Genomic DNA, 9,422 nt, shown 5'->3' on the forward strand with positions numbered 1-9,422 from the left:
TCAACTAGAAATGATATTTTCATGACAATTTGGATAGGGACTTAGACTCTATTAAACTGAAAATTCATAATTTCCAAGATTGAAACAATCTTGAGGCTTATTTGGAGTAGGAGAAAAAGGTTAATTGGAGTTTTAATTGTCATAGATATTCTGAACAAAAAAAGATGAAGTTGGTGGTCATTAAATTTATAGATTATGCATTGATTTGATAAGATCAGATTATGATTAGTATGATAAGGAATAAGGAGCAACTTATAGAAATGGGGAAAAGATGAAATTCTTGATGAGAAAGAGTTTTGTTCCTGATTACTATTATAAGGATCTATATATGAAGCTATAAGGTTTTAACTTAAGGTTCTAAGACAATAGATGATTATCATAATGAGATAAAGATTGAAGTGATTTAGGTCAATATTGTTGATGATGGAGAATCTATCATGGCTAAACTTTTTAATAGGTTGAATATGGACATTACCAATGTTTTGTAGTTACAACATTATGTGAAGTTGAAAGACATGGTATATATAGCAATAAAAATGAAAGGACAAATTAAAAGAAGAGGTAATGTAAAACATAAACCAGTTCAACATCTTTTTCATCAATTTGGAGGCCAAATATAAAGATAGAAGTGGTCACTCAACCGAAGTCCTTTATATATGCTAAGGCTAAACTACCTAAGGCCAATAATAAGACTCATACAGATGAGGAAGGTAAAACCAATTCACAAACTATGTGTAATTATAATATAACTTGTTTCAAGTGTTTGGAGAGTGTACACATTGCTTTTTAATGTCCAAATAAAAGAACAATGTTCATAAAGCATGGTAGGTGAGATTGAATCTAAAAGTGAAAAATATGATGGTGATGAAATGTCACCTTTGAAGGATTGCAATGATGTAGAGATTGCATATCCAGTTGAGGAGGAGACCTTGGTTATAAGGCATATTCTGAATGCACAAATCAAAGAGTATGATGTAAATCAGTAAGGAAGAATATTTTTCACACTAGATGACATATCCAAAACAAAGTATGTGATATGATAATTGATAGAGCCAGTTGTGCTAATGCAACTAATATTACTCTTGTTATAAAATTTAATTTGAATACTATAAAACATCCTAAACATAATTGTAGTGGTTAAATGAATGTGGTTAGGTGAAAGTCATTAAACATGTGTTAATTTTCATTGCTATTAGTAGATATTTTGATGCTGTTATATATGATATGGTTCTAATGCATGCTAGTTATTTATTTTTAAAGCATCTATAATAGTTTGATAGGAAGGTTATTTATGATGGATTTAGAAATAGATACATTATTGTAAAAGATGGTAAAATTATCACTTACGTGACTCTGTCTCTAAAATAAATGTATAATGATCAATTAAAATTAAAAAAAAAAGTGAGGTTTGGAAGAGTGAAAATTCATGTGAGGAAAATTATGGGAAAACACCATCAGATTTGGCTAATTTTAAATCAATAATTAAACTAGTTGAGTATAGAGATAAGACCCGAGGAATGAAGAAATTAAATGTGAGTGATGATCATTGTTTGGAAAAATTAAGAAAACCACCAAGTTTCTATGCAAGAGATGGTGAGATCAAATAAATGTTTTATACTAACAAGCCAATGATTTTACTTGTGTATAGGAGACTTACTTTAATACTAACAATCTTGGTAATATAATTCCTCGTGTGGTTGTTTCTTTATTGCCAAAGTTGATGATGTATTTCATGAAAACATTCCTCGTTGATTACCATTATTGAGGAGGATAAAACATCATATTGACCTTGTACCTAGTGTCGCGGGGTACGAGCCGGCACGACGTTGTTTGACGATGGCGAAGGTTTTTTGTCGTGCCTCCAGTGTGAGGTGTTATGTGTTGGAAAAAGGTTTTGGATTTAATCATAAAATTATGATTAATGTTTAGGAGTCGTCACCTAGTATTATGGTTACTAGAAACCTATGGTCTGCGAGAGTCTAAGTAAGGGACTGGTTGTTGACATGACTAAAAGATTGATGTCTTCTCCTAAGTGCAGGAGTGTCGAAGTAATAAATAACCCGGCAAGACCAGGGTCGAACCACAAGGAGGTTAATTGTACAAATTATAAATAACAATAATACAACAACAATAATAATAGTAATAACAATAATAATAATAACAATAATAATAATAATAATAATAATAATAATAATACTACTAGTAGTAGTAGTAGTAGTAGTAATACCAATAATAATAGTAATAATAATAATAATAATAATAAAGATAAAAAAAAAGAAGAAGAAGAAGAAGATGAGAACTTTGAGATGGAATATTAATGTAACGATTAAACAATGATAATAACAAATGTCAAGGTTAGAGGATCCACTAATGGTATGACAAACAAATATAGTATAAACTCTTATTATTCAATTGGAAACCACATAAAAAGGAGGTTCCAATCAGATTATAGATTGTTAACATGATTACATTAGTCATCTTATTTGATTAATGCTAATACTTGTAAATCTCGTCAAGCATTCATGATTATAACTGATGTTAACAACAAATCAAATTCCTTTCATAGCTTAGGTGTCAGTTATACCATACAGTATGGGCTATGAAAGTGCCAAGAATTTGTTGTACCAAGTGTTATACAACATAAATCAAGGTTAGTCATTTAACAAGCAAAGTATTAAAGAGTAAACAAGATAACAAATACAAAACATGTTAGTATCAAACATTAAAGTCCATATTAAGTTTACACTATACTTATTCTTACACCATTAGTGTAACCTTTTCACTTTAACATAATAAACTTAGCTATACATAATGAAAGAAAGAAAAATAAATAAACAAAATAAGAACATAAATAAGATAAAAGTTAACTAAGTAAATGAAAGGCATAAACTTAATATTAATGAAAGCAAAGCATAAACATTACAAAAAATACAAAGAGAGAAAGCAATGATCTTGATCTGGAAACCAAGATACCTAAATGCAAGGAAAATGCCTCCTTTTATAGGCCAAAATTGGGAACTATTGATTTGATGACTAATTGATGAGTAGGTGGTCAACTCTTGACTTGGTGACAATCCTTATCTTCTCTTGTTTGCCCAAAACTTCATTGATAATGTGAAATTAGAGCCACTTGAAAACATAAAAGTTGTAGGAAATTGTCTCAGCTTTCTTGTCTAAAAAGTTTAGCTCATTTGGACTTCTAGAACTCCAGATATGGGCCAAAAACCAAACAGTGCTCGGGCTGGAAGACAGATTCAGACTTCTTTGTTGTTGCTATAATTTGGACTTGAAAAAACTTTTTAGATCTTGGGCTCTGTATGAAAGTTGTAGGCCCATGTCTTACCTTTCCATCCATATAAAGTAAACCTAAATCTGAGATCTACAGCTCCAGATATGACCCAATTACCGAACAGTATTTTAGTTTAGATTGCACCGACATCTCTTTTCTAAATTTGGTCATCTCTTTGTCCTTTCAATTTCAGTTCTTAAATTTATTAATCAATCCTTTCATTTATGTGATAGGGTTGCATTTAAAATGAATATTTACCATAAATTAAAGGTATCTTATATTATTAGATATATTATTATAAAACATGCTTTAATTAAGGAGTTATTGATACTTCAAGTGCAAAATAATGATATAAAACCTTGATAAAAATGCACTTTTAAGTACTAATCACACCCCTCAACCAGTTTATTACTAGTCCCTAGTAATCAAAGCGTCAACATAGAAAGACAATTTTTGTTCTAATGTTTAAGGTTAACTTCCTTGGGTTGGGATTATTATTTTTTTTCTCTTTTTTTATTTTTAAATATATATACATATAACTTAAAACATCATGCATCTTTAACTCATATAACGAGCTTTGAGCTAATGACTCCCAGACCAGTTGGTCTTAGGGCATTAGGTGTTGAGACACCCCTACGAGCTTAGTAACTCGGGTCGCAAATACTGATACGTAGATAGTGCAATGTTTGATTCCCTTAAGCTTTTCTCCTCAACCCGTGTAACAAGTATTGAGTCAATAGCTCCCAAGTTAGTTGACTTTAGGGTATTAAATGTTAAAACACCCCTTCGGACTTAATTGCTTAGGTTAGGAAGGCTACGAAACCAAACTTATCTACATTTTTATTATCATCATTTTTTTTTGTTTTTTTTGTGTTTTTTTAATTATATACTATCCCTTTTCCCTTAGTTGTTACCTTTAATAAAAGAACATAAATAATGTAATAATCCAATATGCAACCCACAATCATATGTTAAAGTGTGTGTGTAAATTAAGGTTTAAGAATACATGTTAAATGAGTATATGAGCATAATTAAGTGATATGAATGCGAGAGTTTATAAACCTGAATATTTCAAGAAGTATTATGATAGACCTTATTAAGAATGGTTACTAAGATGCGTCTCAAGAGTCATAAAAAGATCTCTTTTACTCTACCATCATAGTAACAACAATTTTGCACATGCTTTATGAAATAGAAAACATATTTATTTATTTTTATTTTTTTTAGCTACTACCCTCTCTACCCCCCAACCAAAACGAGACATTGTCCTCAATGTTCTAAGGTAGAAAGATAGAGTATAGAAGATATCACCTGAAATAACAAACACTGACAAACCTGAAACACACTAAAACAAATATAAGAAACAACAAAAAACAATAATAAAACCAAAAGACACAAAGATTCACAAATGAAGGCTCAAATCTAATTTAAGGTTTTTACGGCTTTCCTTAGATGATCAATTTATACGACTCATGGAGGGATCAATCATGGGAATGAAAGATTGTAGTTGGTCAATCAATTGTTCAGCAGTAGCAGCAGAGATTATGATTTTTCGTGCAGAAGATGTTAGAAATTCCTCTTCCACAGCATGATCAAGAAAAGTCAATAACTTATCATAATAACCATTAACATTTAACAAACCTATGGGTTTATGGTGAATGTGTAGTTGGGTCCAAGAGGAAATATGAAAGATCTCTTTCAATTGTCTCAGCTTTCTTGTGTAAAAAATTCAGCTTATTTGGACTTCTAGAACTCCAGATATGGGTCAAACACTGAACAGTGCTCGGGCTGGAAGACAGATTCGGACTTCTTTCTTGTTGCTATAATTTGGACTTGAAAATAGCCCTTTTAGATCTTGGGCTCCATATGAAAGTTGTAGGCCTATGTCCTACCTTTCCATCCACATAAAGTAGACCTAAATCTGAGATCTACAACTCCAGATATGACCCAATTACCGAATAGTATTCCGGTTTGAATTGCACCGACATCTCTTTTCTAAGTTTGGTCATCTCTTTGTCCTTTCAATTTCAGTTCTTAAATTTATCAATCAATCCTTTCATTTATGTGATAGACCTGCATTTAAAATGAATATTTACCATAAATTAAAGGTATCTTATATTATTAGATATATTATTATAAAACATGCTTTAATTAAGGAGTTATTGATACTTCAAGTGCAAAATGATGATATAAAACCTTGATAAAAATGCACTTTTAAGTACTAATCAGTTGTGTAAGGGGAAGACGCATCACCCCCAATTCATCCTACCTAATGTAAGCTGCATTGTTGTTTGATTTTTTGTTCTGAGTAAGGTATCTGTTGGTCTTTTCTAAGGCTCAAAACAGATTTATCTTCGTGAGAGAGTCTCTACTTTATTAGGTTAAATCATAATCGTTCTAAAGTCTTAATTTTAGCATCGTATTTATTTACATCTTGTATCTTTAATACCTCAGGGTGTATTTTATCGTGTAATTTTACACCCCATAAATATTAAAGACTACATCTGGATTAAAACAAAAATTGAAAAAAGATTTTTTTGACATGTTGACCAAATCCTAATGGATAATTATAAACTGGTTACGATATCCATTTTTGGATTTTTTTTTACATGAAAAAGATGCAATTTTTGTTTTTTATGAAAAATATGCTTGGAAAAATTTCAAGATTTGGCCTATGCAACAATTTTTTTTTTGAAAATGAAAATTGAATTAAAAGTTTTTTTTTTAGATTTTTTTAAAATGTTTTGAATTTTTAATAATTTTGGAGGAAACCAGGCATTTTAATATCGAATTTATATTTTACAATGTAAATACATAACCCAATATTATGCAAAATTGGTATAAAAATATGTTAGAAAATCACAATTTTTTTTAAATGATTTTTTTTGAAAGTTTTTAGATTTTTTTTTTTTAAAGAGAGAGCATAGTCCACTGTATGAATAGTGAAAATAAATTATAATTCACATTCATTGTTCACTTATGAATAGTAGAATGTGAATTATAATTCATGTTCAACTGTTCAAAACAGTGGAACTTCACGGGAAAGATGAAGTACCAGGGAAAGGGTGGCAGACCACCTGGCGTGGCGGTGATGGCTAGCTGGCAAGGGAGGATAACCTAAAGCCAGCGGTGGAAACGATGGTGAAGTTGGTTGGAGCAGCTGCAGGTGGAAGAGGAAGAAAAAGAAGAAAAAAAGCGCATTGGAGGGGCTGTATAGAGGAGAGAGAAATCGACGGTGGTTCTTGGTGGTCAGCTGGTGGTTGAGTAGGCTTTCTATGGTGGAGATAATGGTGGAAAGACAGGTGGTGATGGTGGTGGTGGCTGAAGGCCACGAATAAGAGAGAAAGAAAGAAGAAAATTTACAGAAACCGATAGAAAAACTAGTTTTTTGGCTAAATTTGGACCCAATTTTCTCCTCTCTCAGGCCATGAAATCCATCTCTATTTATCAGCCGTGGAAGATGAAAATCTTGTCTATACTGGGGAAAAATTTAAGCCTTTGATTCAGTTGGGAAGGATCTCAACCGTTGGCGCAAAGTAGGTATCATGAGTTACAAATTTGCGGATAAAATCTGACTGAGTTGCCCTCTTTAGGCTGTCACCAGAGATGATTTATTGTCATTTAGCCTAAACTGATCACATGGTGTCATAGAAAAAGTGCAGAGGATCATTTTTATATAAGATTTGTCAAATTTAATGGATGTTAGGTACATTAAATATTGTTGCAAATTGAATAACTGGATCAGCTTTTTAAGAGAAAAAAATGAAGATAATGAACAGTGTCGATTCCTGTTTTTGCCAAAGTTCATTTCAGTCCTTCCTCTTTTAATTTCTTTCAATTGAAACCTAATTGACCTTAAAATCTTTTTATTTAATGCAATTTAGCCCCTAATTTCAATCAATTAACTTAGTAAAAATTAAATTTGGTCTCTTAAAATTTCAATCTTCTAAGCCAAAATTAGGCTCTTAAACTTAATTTTTCACCAATTAAGCCCAAAATAAAATTAATTTGACCCATTTAATGTATAATTAAGTCTTTGCACTTAATTAAATCCTTCAATTGGACCCAAATTAATTCTTAAACATAATTAAAATTTAATTTGGCTCATGATTAAGTCAAATTGGCTTACTAAAAATGTAATTATGTCATTGGACTCAATTTTTATGCAAATTCATTCAATAATCATTCAATTTGACCTTGAATTTGCATTTTTCTCTATTTTTGGGCATATTGGGATATATTTAAGTCTTGAATTTCCTCAAAAAAATTACAGCTTGATTTTTTCCTATTTTGTAGCCCTCCTTTATCTGCTTTCTTCATATTGTCAACCTTTATTTTATTTTTGAAAAAAAAATAATTTTTAGGGAATAACCTAGAATTGAGTTATGACACTTGGAGTTGTAATTCCTAATCGACCAGCTTATAGAAGTAATTATAAGGAGACAAAAGAGCTTCAATGACAATTTATAGGTTGATGATGAAGGGGAATATACATGAAAGTATAAACCTTTGTGTTATACCAATTTTACTTGTGCCTAAGAAGGATGGAACATAAAGGATGCGTGTTAATTGCATATATTTTGTCAACACTATAATGGTAAAGTATAAACATCATATCTCTAGGCTTGATGAAATGTTAGATAAGTTACACGAATCATGTATTTTTTCTAAAATTGATTTGAAAAGTGAGTACCATCAGATTGAGATGAAAAAAGAAGGTGGATGAAAATTTTCATTTAAGACTAAGTATGGTTTATATGAAAGGTTAGTCATGTCATTTGGACTTACAAATACACCTAGTATATTTACAAGGCTAATGAATCATATGATGTGTGTATTTATAGGTAATTTTTTTGTTGTATATTTTGATGACATCTCAACTTATATCAAGAACTTGAATGAGCTCCTTAATCAGTTATGTAATGTATTTAATGTATTGTATAATAAGAAATTATATGCTAATCTTAAAAAGTGTATCTTTTGCAAGGAGAAAATTGTGTTTCTTGGATATATTGTAATTGCACAAGGTATCGAGATGGATGAATATAAGTTTAAGGCAATTCGAGATTGGCCTACACCTAAATTTATAATTTAGGTAAGGAGTTTTCATGATTTAGCTAGCTTTTATAGATGTTTTGTGAATGATTTTAGTACTATATTTGCACCATTAACTAATAATGTGAAAAAGTCTATTAGTTTTAAATGGAGTGATGAACATAATATGGCTTTTAACTTATTAGAAGATAAATTATGTACTACTCTTATTTTAGACTTGTTAAATTTTACAAAAGCTTTCAAAATTGAATGTGATGTTTTAGGTATATAAGTATTGGAACCGTGTTAGTATAGGATAAGAGGCTCATTGTATATGTTAATGAAAAGTTTAATGAGGAAGCATTGAATTACCTAATATATAACAAGAAGATTTATTCTTTAGTAAGGATGTTGGAGATGTGGTAGCATTACCTTTAGCCCAAAGAGTTCATTATTTATTTTGATCATTTATCCTTGAAGTACTTAAAGGGCAAGGTAAATTGAGTAGGCAATATGATAAATAAAATGAATTTATTGAGACCTTTTTTTATATGATCAAATACAAGCAAGAAAAAAAAAACATTATGGCTAATGCACTTTCATGCAAGTATGTTCTTTTACCTACATTGAATGCTAGATTACTAGGATTTGAACATATAAAAGAATTGTACATGGATGGTGATTTGGCCAATATTTATGATGCTTATGAGAATTCGACCTTTGGTAAGTTTTATAGGCTTGATTGATACTTGTTTAAAGAAAATCATTTGTGTGTTCCATTAAGTTCTATACGTGAATTGCTTGTACGTGAACCACACGGAGGTGGGTTGATGGGGGCATTTCGGTGTAAGACTTTAGATTTGTTACATGAGTATTTTTACTAGCCTAAAATAAAAAAGGAACATGCAGCGTATATGTAAAAAAAGCATAACTTGTAGAAAAGAAAATTTCAGGATTCAACCATATAGCTTATATACCATTTTGCATGTACATAAAAAATATTGGGTAGACATTTCTATGGAATTTGTATTAGGTTTGCCTAGGTCCAAATAGGGCAGGGGTTTGATTTTTGTAGTTGTTGATAGATTTTTTAAATTGA

At 30.6% G+C, this 9,422-nt stretch overlaps 1 long non-coding RNA gene across 1 annotated transcript in view; it reads right to left on the minus strand.

Annotated features, from left to right (window-relative positions):
* Nucleotides 1-3,292: 3,292 nt before the first annotated feature.
* The window catches only part of LOC105118298 (uncharacterized), a 12,938-nt gene continuing 6,808 nt past the window's right edge, over nt 3,293-9,422 (minus strand). The window contains exon 3 of the long non-coding RNA XR_840925.1: nt 3,293-3,305. This is a non-coding gene — a long non-coding RNA (uncharacterized LOC105118298). The remainder of the gene's footprint in view (nt 3,306-9,422) is intronic.

Source organism: Populus euphratica, unplaced genomic scaffold, assembly GCF_000495115.2.
Source record: "Populus euphratica unplaced genomic scaffold, PopEup_1.0 scaffold1864.1, whole genome shotgun sequence".
NCBI classification, from domain to species: domain Eukaryota; kingdom Viridiplantae; phylum Streptophyta; class Magnoliopsida; order Malpighiales; family Salicaceae; genus Populus; species Populus euphratica.